This window comes from Saimiri boliviensis, chromosome 9 (assembly GCF_048565385.1).
Source record: "Saimiri boliviensis isolate mSaiBol1 chromosome 9, mSaiBol1.pri, whole genome shotgun sequence".
NCBI classification, from domain to species: domain Eukaryota; kingdom Metazoa; phylum Chordata; class Mammalia; order Primates; family Cebidae; genus Saimiri; species Saimiri boliviensis.
In genome coordinates, this window is record NC_133457.1 from 36,960,059 (window position 1) to 36,980,528 (window position 20,470).

General features: G+C 35.5%; 1 long non-coding RNA gene across 6 annotated transcripts in view; it reads left to right on the forward strand.

Annotated features, from left to right (window-relative positions):
* Positions 1–20,195, forward strand: part of LOC141585622 (uncharacterized) — a 998,130-nt gene extending 977,935 nt beyond the window's left edge. For all 6 annotated transcript variants that reach the window (XR_012519199.1, XR_012519201.1, XR_012519202.1 and 3 more), the window contains one exon: positions 18,319–20,195. This is a non-coding gene — a long non-coding RNA (uncharacterized LOC141585622). The remainder of the gene's footprint in view (positions 1–18,318) is intronic.
* Positions 20,196–20,470: the final 275 nt, after the last annotated feature.

The window sequence follows — 20,470 nt, forward strand, 5'->3', positions numbered from 1 at the left end:
AGCTATTAAAAATTTGTCAAATGAATAATCATTACGGAAAGAAATAGATGTGTTACATGCAAGTTGCATAAATTATTTAAAAAACAGATGAATACATTTTAAAATGAATGTGAATGAATTAAGCTGATAGCAATTTAGTGCTTTCTAGGTTTCAAAGATGTTCATGTATATGTTTTAAGTGTGAATGGTTAACAATAAGACATACGCAAAATTCAAATTTGACATTCCAGTTTGTTTATTGATTTCTCACTACCACCAATCCATCCTAAGCCCTCTACCCCAATTATTTATAAAATGAAAATACATAGCAGATAGTAATATATACCACCTGACTTACCAGCAGGCACAATTTTACTTATCCATTTTACTTTCTTTTCTTCCACTCATGCATTCATTCACTTATCCACTTAATAAATATTCACTTCCCAATACTAATACTGTGATATATGCAAAAAATAGTTATAAAGTTCAGTTTCCTATTCGTAGATGCTTAGTCCACATGTGATAGGCTGTGTGATGTAGTATGGAGTAATTAAGTGAGATCTGGGTTGAGAATATGACTATATCGCTTACTAGCTGTGTGTAGTAAAGCTTGCTTGTTGCCTAACCGAAATCTATCTTTGACTTCTTTTGAAACAGAGGCTTTTCCTTCTGAGAACCATTGTATTCATTCCTATGATACTGTAATTGGCCAATAGCATGTGAGAGAGAGTGTTGTTGTTTGTAAAGAGTGTTGGGTCTCGGAACACGATACCCCCAAATAAGACATCTTTCCAATTGAGAAAACCATAGAATCAAGGTCACTCTGACCTTCTTACACCTTTCTCTTCTCTACCATGGTCACAAAGGAATTATTTGATTTATCTTGCCTGAAAGTAGATCATAAGACCCTCATTCCAGGGAGATTCTGCCATATACCAAAAATAATCTGAACAAACTGATTGCTAAATTCCCCCAGTTTATTACCATTGGGTCATAACCTCTTTTATTCCAATCACATTTCTGTACAACTGTCCATAAAATAGACTATTTTTCTTTGTCCTTGGGTTTTCTTTCTTAAGGCTCCCATATTACATAAAACTTCAGTCAAATATTTTGCTTTTCTCTTATTAATGTTTTTTGTTGTATGGATTTCAGCCATGATCCTTGTGATGAGTGAGGAAAGATATTACTTTTTCTCCTCTACAGGCAGCTAAGAGAAAAGGACAGTCAGATAGAAAATGGATCTTTTCTGTCTTTGCCCATACTTTCTTCTCCTTCTTGTCTGAAATGTGGATGTGAGTTCCATAGCTCCAGCAGCCATATTGGATAATGAGGCAAATTTCTGGAGAAATGTTAAGCATCTATGTTGACAGAGCAGGAAGAGAAAAAAGTGTATAAGTCCATGACAACTTACTGAAAGCTGAAATGCCTACTTCTGAATTTGTTCAACTGCTTATTGACATTAATTTCTATTATGTTTAAGTTCACAGTTTTATACAACAATCCCTAGATGATTAAATGTATCATCTTGGTTAGTCTTTCATTTTCTCTAAGCCTCCTTCTCTTCAGCTTTAAAATATTGCTAACTTTGTAAAAAGCTTAATTTAAAGGTTTAATTGTATGTAAACCAATCTGTATTTAGTAGGGGTATGCATAGCAGATATTTTCTGGGCTTGGAACCCTCTGACACAGTCTTATTGCTTCATTATAGTGGGTTCTGTTTTGATGGGTCAGAATCTGCAGCATACTAGAAATTGATCTGGCTACAAATATCATCCTAGAATATGCAATATAAATTAGCTCTTTTTGTCTAAGCTAAAGAAAATACTTACCTACATGAACACTGAAATCATAATAGGATTTAAATAGAAGGGAAGGAAAGCCAGAAGTGATGTCAGAAAGCTCTATTAGTGAGGGGCCAACTATTTGGTGTCAACCATAGTGCTTTTCCTTTTAATTTGATAGGGTGACTGGGGAGAGGGAAGTACCAGTGAGGAATATTGAGCTAATTGTCATGACATGTTGTCATTCATGGGAGATGAGGCCATCAGAAAATTGTAAGATATACAGCCTGCCGCAAGGAGATATTTCATATGAAAAAAGCTACAGTCTTGTAAACAATTAATGTCCAAATTGCTATTTGCAAACCAAATGTAGGTTTTGTACATGCTTTTGAAGTTTAATTTTTATTTAATCATTTCAAGTACTTCCCAAATATTTGTGTCTATTTTAAGCTATATCAAATGCTTTTTGGAAATAAGGGATATACAGTAAGCATTATTTATTAAACAAGTGCATTGACAAACAGATACAGAAGAATGAAGTGAAAATGTTTATGATTAGTTTTGTCCTTGCATGGTTTCAGGATTTATTATTTAATAAAGGATTTATTACTTAAATCTTGTCGTGAAATGCAGAACATTTTCAAAATAATATTTGGAAGTTAGTTTTAGGCTTTGATTTTTAACCTAATTAACAGAAATAATGAAAATGATAATTAATACATGTCAACCCCTACATGATATTTATGGCACTCAGTGTGATAAATGAGGGGAAATGCTTGATATTTTGAATGATGTGATAATTAAGTAGAGAAAGGAGAGGAATCCATTGTCACAACCTAATGAAAGATGTAAAGCCTTTCTAAGAACACAGCATGCCCTCAGGACTTATACAAACTCTGCTCAAGGCCAGAAAGGGAATACTTGAACATCTTTGTGGTCTGTATTTATAGAAGTTTAGAGTTAGTTTTGATTCTTCAAAACAGTTCCTTAAGTACTCTACCATAGAGTAAACATAATTTAACAAGTGAAGAATTTTCCACTTCATAGTTAAAGAGGAAGGAAAGTATTAGGCATAGTATTAACAGATAAGTTAAAAGAATTTTGGAGATCTAAAGTTCTTTTTTTTTTTTTTTTTGTACAGAAGAAAACCAAGGCCAAGAAGGGCAATAGTAATTTTTTGGAAATTTTTCTGAAACAAGAAAATAGGAAAGAGGGCTTTTAGGGTCAAAGTACATGAAGGGCACCTTACAAAAATAATATCAATCAATTTCTTTTGTGTTTAAAGTAGTTTCAGTGAAATTTCTGTCACTTGCAAGTAAAGGAACATTAATTCAAATTTCAAAACTCTATTTTATAAACTGATGAAGAGTAATAATAATGATATAATAAAATAATATTTAGACCAAAATTGATTCATGCTGAAATGATAAGCAGATAGCCTGATATGCATCAATGATGAAATAAAAAATACAGTGCTTAGGGCCTTTGCTGGTGGTAGCAGTATGTGTGGGAAAGAGGGTTACAAAATAAGATCCAAAGTGATGACTGGATATGTATTAAAAAGTATAGAAAAATGTTTTAGGGGTAAGTTCTACAGTAGGCTCACGTTTTCAATATGTGAAAATGAAGCTTTTCATTTTTTTTAAGGACTTTTTGTTGGTTTGTCTCATTTGACTACTGAAAAGGCAGAATGAATAACAGAAGAGTGAAGGGTAGAGCAGTTTTGTAGAATATTTGAAGGATATTCAAAAACAGATTTTAAATACTCAATTTTAAATTATTTGCATTTCTGTAATATAAAGCTTTTATACTTCCAAAACTTTTGATAAAATCTGTGATACACACAATAACCTACTGTGAATGGTATATGGATGTGTGTGTGTGTGAATAAGAAAGGGTCTGCGTTCATGGCAACCTCCCCCGAAACACACACACAACCTGTAGCAGATACACAAAAGAAAAAGATCAAAGCATGCCACTACAAAAAAATCACCAAATCACAAAGAAAGATAGCAAGACAGGAGGAGTGGAATGAAGTACAAAACAGAAAACAATTAACAGATGGCGGTAGTAAGTCCTTACCTATATAATTACTTTACATGTAAATGTATTAAATTCTTCAATCAAAAGACACAAAGTGGCTGCATGAATTAAAAACAAAATCCAACTCTGCGTTGCCTTCAAGAGTCTTATTTTAGCGTTAAGCACACACATAGACAAAGTAAAAGATGGAAAAATATATTCCATGCAAATGGTAAACAAAAGGGAGCAGAAGCAGCTATACTTATATAAGATAAAATTGAATTGAATTAAAAAACTGTCAAAAGTGAAAAAGAAGGTCATTATATTATGATAAAGTGATCAATTCATCAAGAGGTTATAACTGTTGTATATATATACACCCAACATCAGAAATCCTAAATGTATACATAAAATATTAACAGAAAGGACAAGAGAAATAGTAGTATAATAATAAGAAATGTCAATATCCCACTTTCAACAATGGACCTGGGCTTTTCTTAGTTGGGAGTCTATTAATTCCTACCTCAAGTTCAGCCCTTGCTATTGGTCTATTCAGGGTTTCAAATTCTTCCTGGTTTAGTCTTGGGAGAGTGCAAGTGTCTGGGAATATATCCATTTCTTCCAGATTTACTGGTTTGTGTGCATAAAGTTGTTTGTAGTAATCTCTGATGGTAGTTTGTATTTCTGTGAAATTTGTGATGATGTCCCCTTTATCGTTTTTCATTGCACCCATTTGATTCTTCTCTCTTCTTTTTTATTAGTCTGGCTAGCGGTCTATTTTGTTGATATTTTCAAAACACCAGCTCCTGGATTTGTTGATTTTTTGAAGGGTTTTTGTGTCTCTGTCTCCTTCAGTTCTGCTCTGATCTTAGTTATTTGTTGTCTTCTGCTAGCTTTTGAGTTTTTTTGATCTTGCTCCTCTAACTCTTTCAATTTTGATGATAGGGTGATGATTTTAGACCTTTCCTTGCTCCTTGTGTGGGTATTTATTGCTATGAATTTCCCTCTAGACACTGTTTTAAATGTGTCCCAGAGATTCTGGTATGTTGTGTCTTCATTTTCACTGGTTTCAAAGAACATCTTTATTTCTGCCTTCATTTCATTGTTAATCCAGTCAACATTCAGGGGCCAGTTGTTCATTTTCCATGTAGTTGTGTGGTTTTGAGTTAGTTTGTTAATCCTCAGTTCTAGTTTGATTGCCCTGTGGTCTGAGAGACTGATATGATTTCCGTTCTTTTGCATTTGCTGAGGAGCGATTTACTTCCAATTATGTGGTCAATTTTAGAGTACGTGCAATATGGTGCTGAGAAGAATGTATATTCTGTGGATTTGGGATTGAGAGTTCCGTAAATGTCTATTAAGTTCGCTTGGTCCAGATCTTCATTCAAGTCCCGGATTTCCTTGTTGGTATTGTCTCTTATTGATCTGTCTAATATTGACAGTGGCATGTTAAAGCCTCCCACTATTATTGTGCAGGAGTCTAAGTCTATCTGTAGGTCATTAAGGACTTGCTTTATGTATCTGGGTACTCCTGTATTGAGTGCATACATATTTAGAATAGTTAGCTCTTGTTGTTATATTGATCCTTTTACCATTATATAATACCCTTCTTTGTCTCTTTTGATTTTTGATTTTTGTTGGTTTAAAGTCCATTTTATCAGAGACTAGGATTGCCACCCTTGCCTTTTTTTTTTTTTTTCCTCCATTTGCTTGGGAAATCTTCATCCATCCCTTTATTTTGAGTCTGTGAGTTTGCACATGAGATGGGTCTCCTAAATACAGCACACTGATGTTTCTTGGCTTATCCAATTTTCCAGTGTGTGTCTTTTGATTGGAGCTTTTAGTCCATTTACATTTAATGTTAATATTGTTATGTGTGAATTTGATCCTGCCATTTTATTACTGGTTGGTTGTTTTGCCTTTTGGTTGGCATAATTTCTTCATTGCATCCTTGGTCTTTACCATTTGGTTCTTTTTGCAGTGGCTGATACTGGTTTTTCCTTTCTGTGTTTAATGCTTCCTTCAGGAGCTCTTGTAGGGCAGGTCGGGTAGGACAAAATCTCTCAGTAATTTCCTGTCTGTAAAGGATTTTATTTCTCCATCACTTATGAAGCTTAATTTGGCTGGATATGAAATTCTGGGTTGAAAGTTCTTTTCTTTAAGGATGTTGAATATTGGCTCCCCCTCCCCCACCCTCTTCTGGCTTGTAGGGTTTCTCCTGAGAGATTAGCTGTGAGTCTGATGTGCTTCCCTTTGTGGGTGACCCAAACTTTCTCTCTGGCTGCCCTTAGCATTTTTTCCTTTGTTTCAACCCTGGTGAATCTGATGATTATGTGCCTTGGGGTTGCTCTTCCAGAGGAGTATCGTTGTGTTCTCTGTATTTCATGTATTTGAATGTTGGCCTGCCTTGCTAGGTTGAGGAAGTTCTCCTGGATAATATCCTGAAGAGTGTTTTCCAGCTTGGATTCATTCTCCCCAACATCTTCTGGTACTCTGATCAAGCATAGATTAGGTCTTTTCATATAATCCCATATTTCTTGAGGGCTTTGTTCATTTCTTTTCACTCTTTGTTCTCTTTTCTTGCCTTCTCATTTTATTTCATTGAGTTGATCTTCAATCTCTGATATTCTTTCTTCTGCTTGATTTGTTCGGCTATTGAAACTTGTGTATGCTTCATGAAGTTCTTGTGCTGTGTTTTTCAGCTCCATCAAGTTGTTTATGTCCTTCTCTAAGCTGGTTATTCTAGTTAGCATTTCGTCTAACCTTTTGTCAAGGTTTTTGGTTTCTTTGCATTGGGATAGAACATTTTCCTTTAACTGAGAGAAATTTGTTATTACCTAACTTCTGAAGCCTGCTTCCATCAATTTGTTAAATTTGTTTTCTGTCCAGCTTTGTTCCCTTGCTGGTGAGGAGTTGTGATCTCATGGTGGGGCAGAGGCATTCTGGTTTTTGATGGTTTTATTCTTCTTGTACCTCAGTTGGAAATGCAGACACCATTCACCTTCTGCATTAATCTCACTGGGAGTTGCAAACTGGAGCTGTTACTATTTTGCCATCTTACCAGCAACCATCTGGATGTTCTTTTTATTGATGTTGATTCTATTCCTGTTTGTTAGTTTTCCTTCTAATAGTCAAGCTCCTCTGCTTCAGGTCTGCTTGAGTTTGCTGGAGGTCCACTCCAGCAAAACAGGGTAATATCCTGTATGCCTAGGTATTACCAGCAGAGGCTGCAGAACAGCAAAGATTGCTGCCTGTTCCTTTCTCTGGAAGCTTTGTCCCAGAGTGGCATCCGCCATATGCCAGCTGGTGCTCTCCTATATGAGGTGTCTGTCGACCCCTGCTGGGAGGTGTCTCCCAGTCAGAAGATATAGGGGTCAGCAGCTCACTTGAGGAGAATACCATAAACACCTCTACACAAATAAACTAGAAAATCTAGAAGAAATCAATAAATTCCTGGACACATACATCCTCCCAAGACTAAACCAGGAAGAAATTGAATCTGTGAATAGACCAATAACAAGTTCTGAAATTGAAGCAGTAATTAATAGCCTACCAACCAAAAAAATCCCAGAACCAGACAGACTCACAGCTGAATTCTACCAGAGGTACAAAGAGGAGCTGGTACCATTCCTTCTGAAACTATTCTAAACAATAGACAAAGAGGTACTCCTCCCTTACTCATTTTATGAGGTTAGCATCATCCTGATACCAAAATCTGGCAGAGACACAACAAAAAAAGAAAATTTCAGGCCAATAGCTCTGATAAACATTAATGCAAAAATCCTCAATAAAACGCTGGCAAACACATCAAACAGCTTATCCACCATGATCAAGTCAGCTTTATCCATGGGATGCAAGGCTGGTTCAACATACACAGATCAGTAAATATAATCCATCACATCAACAAAACCAATAACAAAAAACCCATGATTATCTCAATAGATGCAAAAAAGGCCTTTGATAAAATTCAGCATCTCTTTATGTTAAAAACTCTCAATAAACTAGGTATTGATGGAATGTATCACAAAATAATAAGAGCTATTTATGGTAAACCCACAGCCAATATCATACTGAATGGCAAAAGCTGGAAGCATTCCCTTTGAAAACCAGTACAAGACAAGGATGTCCTCTCTCACCAGTCCTCTTCAACATAGTATTGGAAGTTCTGGCCAGGGCAATCAGGCAAGAGAAAGAAATAAAGGTATTTAAATAGGAAGAGAGGAAGTCAAATTCTCTCTGTTTGTAGATGACATGACTGTATATTTAGAAAACCCCATTGTCATGGCCCCAAAACTCCTTAAACTGATAAGCAACTTCAGCAAGGTCTTAGGATGCAAAATCAGTATGCAAAAATTACAAGCATTTCTATATACCAATAAGAGACAAAGAGAGAGGCAAATCATTAGTGAACTCCCATTCACAATTGCTACAAAGAGAATAAAATGCCTAGGAATATAACTTACAAAGAATGTGAAGGATCTCTTCAAGGAGAACTAAAAACACTGCTCAAGGAAATAAGAGAGGACACAAACAAATGGAAAAGCATTCCATGATCATGGATAAGAAGAATTAATATTGTAAAAATGAACATACTGCCCAAGGTAATTTATAATTCAATGCTATCCCCATCAAGCTACCATCGACTTTCTTCACAGAATTGGGAAAAGCCACCTTAAATTTCATATAGAACTGAAAAAGAGCCCTTATAGCCAAGACAATCCCAAGCAAAAAGAACAAAGCTAGAGGCATCACACTACCTGACTTCAATCTATACTAAAAAGCTACAGCAACCAAAACAGATACATAGACCAATGGAACAGAGCAGAGGCCTTAGAAATAATGCCACAGGTTCGCAACCATCTGATCTTTGGTAAACTTCACAAAAACAAGCAATAAGGAAAGGATTTCCTATTTAATAAATGGTATGGGAAAACTGACTAGCCATATGCAGAAAACTGAAATTCAACCCCTTCCTTAAACCTTATCCAAAAATTAACTCAAATGGTTTAAAGACTTAAATATAAGCTCTAAAACCATAAAAACCTTAGAAGAAAACCTAGGCAATACCATTCAGGACATAGGCATGGGCAAAGACTTTATGACTAAAATGCCAAAAGCAATTACAGCAAAAGCCAAAATTGATAAACAGGATCGAATTAAACTAAAGAGCTTCTGCACAGGAAAAGAAACTATCATTAGAGTGATCAGGCAACCTACAGAATGGGAGAAAATTTTTACAATCTACCCATCTGACAAAGGGCTAATAATCCAGAATCTACAAAGAACTTAAGGAAATTTGCAAGGAAAAAAACAACCCCATCAAAAAGCAGGGAAAGGATATGAACAGACCGTTCTCAAAAGAAGACATTTATGTGGCCAACAAACATTAAAAAAAGCCCATCATCACTGGCCATTAGAGAAATGCAAATTGAAATTGCATTCAGATAAGATCTCATGTCAGTTAGAATGGTGATCATTAAAAGAGGATGTGGAAAAATAGGAACACTTTTACACTGTTGCTGGGAGTGTAAATGAGTTTTGGATATATACTGGGTATATACACAAAGAATTATAAATCTTTGGCCGGGCGTGGTGGCTCAAGCCTGTAATCCCAGCACTTTGGGAGGCTGAGGCGGGTGGATCACGAGGTCAAGAGATTGAGACCATCCTGGTCAACATGGTGAAACCCCGTCTCTACAAAAGGTGCAAAAAATTAGCTGGGCATGGTGGCGCGTGCCTGTAATCCCAGATACTCAGGAGGCTGAAGCAGGAGAATTGCCTGAACCCAGGAGGCAGAGGTTGCGGTGAGCCGAGATCGCGCCATTGCACTCCAGGCTTGGTAACAAGAGTGAAACTCCATCTCAAAAAAAAAAAAAAAAAAAAAAAAAAAAAGAATTATAAATCTTCTATTATAAAGACACATGTACATGTATGTTTATTGTGGCATTGTTCACAATAGCAAAGACTTGCAACTAACCCAAATGCCCATCAATGATAGACTGGATAAAGAAAATGTGGCACATACAAACCATGGAATACTATGCAGGCATAAAAAAGGATGAGTTCATGTCATTTGCAGGGAAATGAATGAAGCTGGAAACCATCGTTCTAAGCAAACTATCACAGGAACAGAAAAGCAAACACCACATGTTCTCACTCGTAAGTGGGAGTTGAACAATGAAAACACATGGACACAGGGAGGGGAACATCACACAATGATACCTGTCATGAGGTGGGGACCCAGGGGAGGAATAGCATTAGGAAAAGTACCTAATGTAGACAATGGGTTGATGGGTGCAGCAAACCACCAAGGCATGTAACAAACCTGCACATTCTGCACGTGTATCCTAGAATTCGAAGTATAATAATAAACAAAAGAAGAAAACAGACCTATTTAAAGGATGATGTAGCACTAAAATAATAAACAGATTTTGTAAATAATTAAATTTAAATGGCTATTGTTTTGCTGACTGGCAATACTAATACAGAACGTCCAACTCTTAAGAACTGCTATCATGCAGTCACATTCCTTCTTTGGTGAAATAAAAGCTACAAGATAAACCTATCCCCAAATATGCGTATGCAAATTTTTAAATGCCACTGAAACTTTTAGTTCTACAGGAGAAATTGTGCTTTAGCTAAAGCAAGACATCTTTAGGCTAGACATAAGTAAGAAATTCTTGTCCAAGTGTGATTAAACACTGAAGTAGGATGCTCAAAAAATGATTTCAAATTATGTGGGAATTTGACTATATAAGAACTGGCTCAATCAGTCCAAATGATGAATCTTTTCTCCCTGTGTTGGACCTAGCCTCCTTCAAAAGCAGCTGCTGGATTTTAAAAACCTTTCAGCCAAATAGATGGTTTCAGTGAGAGTGGTACTGCCCTCTAGACATGAATTGGTAATTTTTTTCATTGGTATGTTGATTGGTGGCTTCTAATAGGCATTTACTGGGTAGGAGACTGAGATGATAGACATTCTACAAGACCGAGACCATCTAAAACAATAAAGAAATGTTTTACATTGTGCACAACGTTTGAAGAATACTTCACTAAATCATTAAGTAGGTACAAAGCCTGTTTGTATTTAGCTACTTTCTTTAATAAAACCAAAGTATTTTAATATAGTTTTCATGTATTGTAAATGCTCCAGAAATGCAACTATGTTTTTATAGAGTGAATTTCTTGCTTTGTTTTGTAATATATGTATTTTTAATATATATTATATATATTAAATTTTAAATATTAAATTATATATTACATATATTAATTATATATAATGTATTTTAATACATTTTATATTTTATATATATTAATAAAATATATATAATATATATAGAATTATATATAAAATTATTTATTATATATAGAATTATATATAAAATTATATATAATATATAGAATTATATATAGAATTATATATATTATATATAGTTACATATATAAATTTTATATAGAATTATATATATAATATATATGATATATATAAAATTTATATATGTAATTATATATTATATATAATTCTATATATAATTCTATATATTATATTATATATAATGTATATTTTATATATAATATATATTTAATATATATATTATATATATATAGAGAGAGAGAGAGAGCAAGAGAGAGTTGTTAGCTATTTCAGAAAAATGCACTCCAGCAGCATTGCTATTCATGATATTTGGGCTTCACTACACACTCCTATGTGTACTCATAGCTCTCACATTTCAAGGATGCTACAACTTGTGGAAACATCTAACTAACCACACTAGCACAGTAGTGCCACAAGATTTGTATATTGAAAAATTCATTATTTTCTTATAAATTACATTGCTTTTACTGTAATTTTACATAATCAGTTAGAATTATATCAATTTTTAATGCATAAGGAGATAGTTCAATAAATCTATGATTTTATTTCAGGTTAGTAAAAGAGCATTAGAGAATCCTTGCTATCAAAAGGGGAGAGTAGAGATGATAGTCTGATTAATGACAGAACTAGATTATCTGAAAGCTGCTGTTCCTGGGCACTGGAACTAGAGCGGTTTCTCATTCAATTCTAAGAATATTGCTATTTATATGAATGGCTGAAAACATTAGTTTTCTATGGAAATTGGCAGACTCAAAAGTAACTCCAAAGCAACAGTTAAGGATTTAATATTAAGTCCCCTAGGATGATATATAATTGAATACACATTGTCTAAACACCTGCTTGGTCAAAAGGTCTGCCAGACCCAACAGGGTGGAGGGAGGGAATGTTTTCTGAAGTCAGGGACAGGGAGAACAGGTTTTGTTGGGTTGTAATGGAGTAAGAATCTTTTGTGAGGATTGTGGAATAATGCCTAAAGACAAAGACACAAAGGAATGAAATACAAAATGCTTTCAGAGTATTCTAGATACTGTCTATATTATGAATCAAAACCCAAAGTGTAAAAGTTCCGGTAAAGAGACAAATATGGAGTCCTCCAAAAGCAAGATAGTCATCATAAGTCAGGATTAAATGGTGGATATATTAGGGTGTCTTTAAGTCATTAGCATTGCCCAGAATAAAGAATATTTAACCCTGTCCCTTCCCTAGCAAGGGAACCTCATCCAGTTACATAAAGGTAATAAATACAATCACCAAGGTATATCAGGGAGTAGATGGAGCATACTCCCAATCCTTGCTTCTCTATATCCGCAGCAGCAGCTCTACAATGCTGGAATTTATGTTAGGACTTCCAAGTGAAACCTATTGTATCACTGTCTTTTAGAGACTGATAGACACTGTTCTAACTCAAAGCTGGAGTTTTAATGTGTTTGTTTTGGTTGGCAGGAGGAATGGATATGAAGTTGAGATAGACGATTGGTAACCTTCAATGATCCATGCTTCCCATACTCATCTCTTGTCCAATTCCTTCCCACATTGAGTCTGAACTTGACCGTGTGACTTATTTTAACCAATAGGACATTAGCAAATGTGACACAAGCAGAGGAATGATAAGCACTTATACATCATGTCTTCCTACCAGGAAATTCTCCCTTGAAATGTAGTGTGAGAAAACTCAATTTACCCACATGGAGAGGCCAAGTAGAAAATAATGAAGGAAACTCGGCAACAGCCAGAACCTAGGGCCAAGTTAGACGGCTCCAGTGATACAGTCACAGGCAGCTCCCAACTATTTGAGCTTCACAGCTGTAGCCCTGGAAAAGATGAAAAGATTATTTATCTTCCTGCCATGTGCCATTTCTTGACTCACAGAAGGATAAAACAACAACAAAGAAAACAGTATTTGGATTAAATTACTAAGTGATATAAGATAAGTGAGACAGGAAGTCTTTATGATTCCTCAGCTAAGTGGCAAGGCTACTGTAGGTGTGAAAGCACAGATGACCTGTTTCAACTCTAGTGTTTCATAGAAATGCTGCTAAAAGTCCCTGCCTGTCCTTCCTTCTGGATCAAAATTCAAAGTATCTCTGGATATAATAAACACTATTTCCAATACATAATAATGTAAGAGTTTTGGCATAACGTGGATTTAATTATTTTTTATTTGCTTTTTTTAAAATTTTGGTGTCATGGCATTTCTATGGCATCACCGGAAATTCTCAAAAATTGAAAATGAGGTGGAAAATTGCTAGTTTGACTCATTTCAAAAATTAAAAATTTACTGAATAAAATAAGATGACATTTAGAGAGTGGAATAAGATTTGAAAGTTCTCCATTAATGCCAGAACCAACCCTCCACCCTGGTCATGATCACATCAGCCCTGACTCCACTCTGATTGAATAACTGTTTTCATAAAAATGAATGTAAGCAGTCAGCGAGGCATAAATGAGTAATTGTGTGGAAAATCTTGCTTCACCCCGCTACCAGCTTGAAAGGACATGCTGTCTCTAAATGCACACCATTAGGTAAACACGTGCTAGGACTTCCAAAGGTTCAGAAACCACCAAGATGGAAAGTAGCCCAACAGCAAAATCTCAGCTGTATTCTTCTCTCTCTGTTCTAATATGAGACATGGAACAATGTACAAAACTCCTCCAAGTCCCAGTTTACTGAGAAGTAGACTGTGATTTCTACATTGTATGGTTGTTGAAAGACAAAATTAGAAGATACAATTGTATGCAGATGTGTTATTATTATTCGTTTTTAGTGGAGAAAAGAATAAGCTATTTGGTAGTAAATATTATTGTGCAAATCCAAGAGAGTCTTTTTTAAAACATTGTTTTTGAAGTATTTGAAGTTTGAACCAAAGAAAAGTTTATACCAACCTTCCGTAAATTGGCATTTTTTTCTAAGGAGTATACTTAAGCAGCTAAATTATTTTAGCTTAAAATATCATACAATGCTTTTGCGGAATTAATTTAAAAGGGCATTTTTTTCTGTTTCATGTTCAATTATCTACTAGTCGTGTAAAGTACTTAGCTAATACTTCAACTATGACCTAATCCAATAGGAGATTATCATACTTTAAATATTATTTCTGGAATTCTGAAGAAAAGAAAAATGTAGGTTGAAAAATGTAGCCATGTTTGCAGACTAGCAAGGAAAATCTTAAATGAGAAGCTAGGAACATCGCACCATTGCAGTTTAAAGAAACATCTGGGGCAATATTAGAAGAAAGAGGTAGGAGGCTGTGATTGCAGGAGGAAGTTGAAGGGACAAGTGGGTAATGAACTGAAGAACTTCCATGCTGATGTCAACTTAATTTCACTAATTTTATTCTATTACATAAGTTTTACCTCACTCCTCCCAAATCTACTGTCTTGTATTATTTCAACTTTTCTTTGTGACTATGCATAACTTCATATAGCATAAACTTTCTATACAGTTTCTGTATGCTAGGAAGTTCCATATGCTTCCCGGTACAGTGGCTCATGCCTGTAATCCCAGCACTTTGGGAGGCTAAGGTGGGCAGATCACAAGGTCAGGAATTCGAGACCAGCCTGGTAAACATGGAGAAACCACGCCTCTACTAAAAATACAAAATTAGCCACTCGTGGTAGCACATGCCTGTAATCTCAGCTACTCAGGAGACTGAGGCAGGAGAATTGCTTGAACCTGGGAGGTGGAGGTTGCAGTGAGCCGAGATTGTGTCATTGCACTCCAGCCTGGAAAACAAGAGCAAACCCCATCTTAAACAAAACAAAATAAAAAATCCTTAAACAAATCCAAATTAGCAATCTGAATAAAAGTCCAAAAAGCCTGTAATCCCAGCACTTTGGGAGGCTGAGGTGGGCAGATCATGAGGTCAAGAGATTGAGACCATCCTGGCCAACATGATGAAACCCCATCTCTACTAAAAATACAAAAAAACAATTAGCTGGGCATGGTGGCATGCACCTGTGGTCCCAACTACTCGGGAGGCTGAGGTGGAAGAAGTGCTTGAACCCAGCAGGCAGAGGTTGCAGTGAGCCGAGATTGTGCCACTGCACTTCAGCCTGTTGACAGAGCAAGACTCCATCTCAAAAAAAAAAAAAAAAAAAAAAAAAAAAAAAAGTCCAAAGAGAGAAAACCTTGATTTTATTATTTCTGAGACCCAGCACCCCCATCTATTGCTCTTGCTCTCTTGCTTTTTCCTTCTTTACCTGTAGGTTCTGCATTCCTGTATCATGTCATTGGCTCTCTATATAAGCAGGTTCATATTTACATAATCTGTATAACTGACAATATAAATCTACAGAGTCCTTATTTTTCCTAACAATTCTAGCAAATATATGCGGCTATATTTTCCTGTTATGAATTGAGTAAGTTTCTGTGATTCAGTATCTGTGACTGAATACAGAATGTCCTGATTGGCTACCACCAGGACAGATGCTTAACTCTAGGGCTAGGGTATGGTCAGTCTCACTGAAACCACATGGATGCGAAAATTAAGGTATTTGTTTCCCAGGAGGAAAAGAAAGCTGAGCAGGAACAAGTAACATATGTCTAATATGAGGATCTGAATAATAAAACTAATAAGGTTAACCTTATTGCTATAGATACCTAAATGTCACAAAGCTTCATCCTTTTCTCTATGTGCAAATAAGGTCATATGAATATGTATACCATGTTTTTGCTGACTTGCAGCTCCTACCTTTATAGCAACCTGTTCTCTTTCTTTATAGCCTACTCCCACTCATGCAAGTTCTTCAGGCTTTCATATTTCTTCGGGTAGTTCTAGGAGTTTCTAAAGACCACACATGTTCTGACAGTTCATTCTTTTTTTTTTTTTTTTTTTTTAAGTTTAATCTTTTTTTTTTATTGCATTTTAGGTTTTGGGGTACATGTGATGAACATGCAAGATTGTTGCATAGGTACACACATGGCAGTGTGCTTTGCTTCCTTCCGTCCCCTCACCTGTATCTGTCATTTCTCCCCATGCTATCCCTTCCCACCTCCCCACCCCCCTGCCCCTCCCCCATTTCCCCCCAACGGATCCCAGTGTGTAGTGCTCCCCTCCCTGTGTCCATGTGTTCTCATTGTTCAGCAATTGTGGCTGACACCCTTTCTATGGAGAAGCCCTTCTTTGTCCTGGTTTGGTGTTGCTCTAGATTCTGTGTCTCATGTATGATTGGCCTCCTGGTCAACACAAACCAATCCTCAGCAACCTGTTTTTATCCTTCCCTCTGAGACAGAGATGATAAATGCCTCCTCCTGATTTTCATCTTGGGACTCTGCTGGTATGCAGACCATAGATTCTTCTCTTTGCCACCATTTTCCAAGCATATGTAGAGTCCCTTCCCTCTATTCCTTGAAGTACTAAAGAAAGCTGATAATAGTTAATAGGATTTTCAATCTATTTTAAAATTACATTAAGATCTAATGACTTTGATATATACTTTATGGACTTGGATAGGCTCTTGAACTAGACTTGTAGTGCATACATACTATAATGTGCTTTCTTCACTAGTCCTTAGACAGTGACTGCTTGCTCCAAGTGGCCTTAAGAAAGCTGATACTTTTAGAGTGAAGGGAAAATAGGGTGAACAGATTTTAGAGAGCCAGTCCAGAATATAGAAATATCAGGCTTTCTTATTTATAGAAATATATATAGTGTATATTATGTAATTGTATATATTATATATTGTGTATTATATATTAAATAATAGTATATTATATATTATATAATTGTATATAATATAATTATATTATATAATTTCTATAATATATAAATATATATAGTATATATTATATAATTGTCCACTGTTATTACTTTAACATGCAAATGGAAAAAACAAGCACTTGTCTGAAATTATGTATTATTCTATTATTTAATGTTCTATTGCATAAATGCTATTATTTCAGCATTTAAACAAAACAGTAATAGATTAAGTAACAGTGGCAACTAGTAGTAGACTAATAAATAATGTGTGGAAAATATAACAATATTTTCATAATGTTCCTTTCTGTCTTCTTATATATTAATAGGAATTTAACATTTAGAAAATTCTACTTTGGATATTTATGTTTTTAGGCTGTTTTCATAACATACATAAATTTAAAACATTTAAAAGGTGAACATAAATGCAATCAAGAGATATGACCTCTCAACTCCAGTTTTTGATGGCTCTCCTGTCTCATGTAAGAGGAGAAAAATAAAAGTGGAGAAGCAGTTGTGAAGGTCACAGCCCAGGGCTGCAAGCTGCCCTAAAAGACTGAGAACTAATCATAGAACCAGAGAATGCTTTCTGTAACCCAATACGTTACCATCACATCTACATAATACAGGAGATATATTGAAAGAACTGCAAGTCTTAGGCCCTATTTAAGGCATCTCTAAAGAAACCCAAAGGCAATAGTGGGGGAGGGAGAGAAAAAGGGCACTAGAGAAAATTTTATCCTCTGAAATCTGCAACTAGAGCAAACAGTAAACATAATCTACAGGTAACATCATAATTAATGACAAGAAACTAAATGCTTTTTCCCTAAGATTAGGGACAAAGCAAGAATGTCCCCTTTTACCTGTTACTTAACCTCATACTGAAAGTCTTAACTAATGCAATAAAACAAGAAAAGAAAATTAAAAATATATAGATTGGGAGGAAAAAAATAAAACCATCATTATTCACAGATATCATGAGTGTCTATTTAGTATCTTCCAACTAACAGCACGAAAAACCTCTTGGAACTAATAATCAATTATAGTGAAGTTGTGGAAAATAAGATTATATACACAAGCCAATTCTTTTACTGTATACCAGCAATGAACAATTGGAAATCAAGATTAAAAACACAATACCACTTACATTAACATCCTATATATTAAATATTTAAGTATAAACCTAACAAAATTTGAATAAGACCTATATGAAAAAAAAAACTAAAAAAAAAAAAAAACTTTGCTGAAGTAAGTCAAAGAACATTTACATGAAAAAACAGACATTTCATGTTCATGAATAGAAAGACTCAGTATTTTTAAGATGTCAGTTTTCCCCAACTTCATAAATACATTCAGAACAATCTCAATTAAAATTCTAGTATGTTATCTTATGAAAATTAACAAACTTACTAAAAGATATAGTTTCCCTCCATTTTTTTTTTTTTTTTTTTTTTTACAGGGAATACATTTCAAGATCCCAATGGACAGCTACAACTGTGAGTAGTACTAAACCCTATGCACACTGTACTTTTCAGCCAAACATGCATACCTGTTATAAAGTTTAATTAATTAATTATGCAGATCACTCTATCACTTTAGGGTCATTATTAAGTAAAATGAGGGTAACTTGAACACAAGCGCTGCAATTCTGGGACATTCTATCTGATAACTGAAGATGACTACTAAATGATGCACTGGTAAGTAGGGTATACAGTTCAAATACACTGGACAAAAGAATGATTTACATCCTGAGGGTACCGTGTGAGATTTCACCATGCTATTCAGAATGGTGTGTAATTTATAACTTATGAATTATTTATTTCTGGAATTTTCCATTAAATATTTTGGACTGTGGTTGATTGTGAATAACTAAAATAACAAAGTGAAGTCCTTGCCTATGCCTATGTCCTGAATGTTGCCTAGGTTTTCTTCTAGGGTTTTTATGGCATTAGGTCTTATGTTTAAGTCTTTAGTCCATCTGGAGTTAATTTTAGTGTAAGGTGTCAGGAAGGGGTCCAGTTTCTGCTTTCTGCATGCTGCTAGCCGGTTTTCCCAACACCATTTATTAAACAGAGAAACCTTTCCCCATTGCTTGTTTTTGTCAGGTTTGTCAATCAGATGGTTGTAGATGTGTGGCGTTGCCTCCAAGGCCTCTGTTCTGTTCCATTGGTCTATATCTCTGTTTTGGTACCAGTACCATGCTGTTTCGATTACTGTAGCTTTGTAGTATAGTTTGAAATCAGGTAGCATGATGCCTCTAGCTTTGTTCTTTTTGCTTAGGATTGTCATGGCTATGCAGGCTCTCTTTTAGTTTCATATGAAGTTTAAGGTTTTTTTTTTTCCAGTTCTGAGAAGAAGGTAATTGGTAGCTTGATGGGGATAGCGTTGAATCTGTAAATTACTTTGGACAGTATGGCCATTTTCACGATATTGATTCTTCCTAACCATGAGCATGGAATCTTTCTCCATTTGTTGGTGTCCTCTCTTATTTCTTTGAGCAGTGGTTTGTAGTTCTCCCTGAAGAGGTCTGTAATTGTGAATGGGAGTTTGCTCATGATTTGGCTCTCTGTCAGTCTGTTATTGGTGAATAGACATGCTTGTGATTTCTGCACATTGATTCTGTGTCCTAAAAGCATTGGCAACAAAGGCCAAAATAAACAAATGGGATCCAATTGAACTCCAGACCTCCTGTACAGCAAAAGAAACAATCATTAGAGTGAACCAGCAACCAACAGAATAGGAAAAAATTTTTGCAAACTACCCATCTGACAAAGGGCTAATATCCAGAATCTAAAAAGAACTAAAACAGTTTTACAAGAAAAAAAGAAGCAAACCCAGACACTTCTCAAAAGAAGACATATATAAGGCCAACAAACGTGAAAAAATGCTCATCATCACTGATTATTAGAGAAATGCAAATCAAAACTACTTTGAGATACCACCTCATGCCAGTTAGAATAGTGATCATTAAAAAATCTGGAGACAACAGATGCTGGAGAGGATGTGGAGAAATAGGAACACTTTTACACTGTTGGTGGGAGTGTAGACTAGTTCAACCATTGTGAAAGACAGTGTGGTGATTCCTCAAGGACCTAGAAATAGAAATTCCATTTGACCAAGCAATCCCACTACTGGGTGTATACCCAAAGGATTATAATCATTCTATTATAAAGACACATGAACATGTATGTTCATAGTGACACTTCTTACAATAGCAAAGACCTGGACCAACCCAAATGCCCATCGATGTTAGACTGGACAAGGAAAATATGGCACATATACACCATGGAATACTATGCAGCCATAAAAAAGATGAGTTCATGTCCTTTGTAGGGACACGAATATATCTGGAAACCATCATTCTCAGCAAACTGGCACAAGAACAGAAAATCAAACACCGCATGTTCTCACTCAGGCAGGTGTTGAACAATGAGAACACATGGACACAGGGAGGGGAACATCTCACACTAGGGTCTGTTAGGGGGCCCAAGGGAGGGACAGTGGAGGGTTGGAGAGGTCAGAGTGAGGTAATACCAGGAGAAATGCCAGATGTGGGTGATGGGGTGATGGAGGCAGCAAACCACATTGCCATGTATGTACATATGCAACAA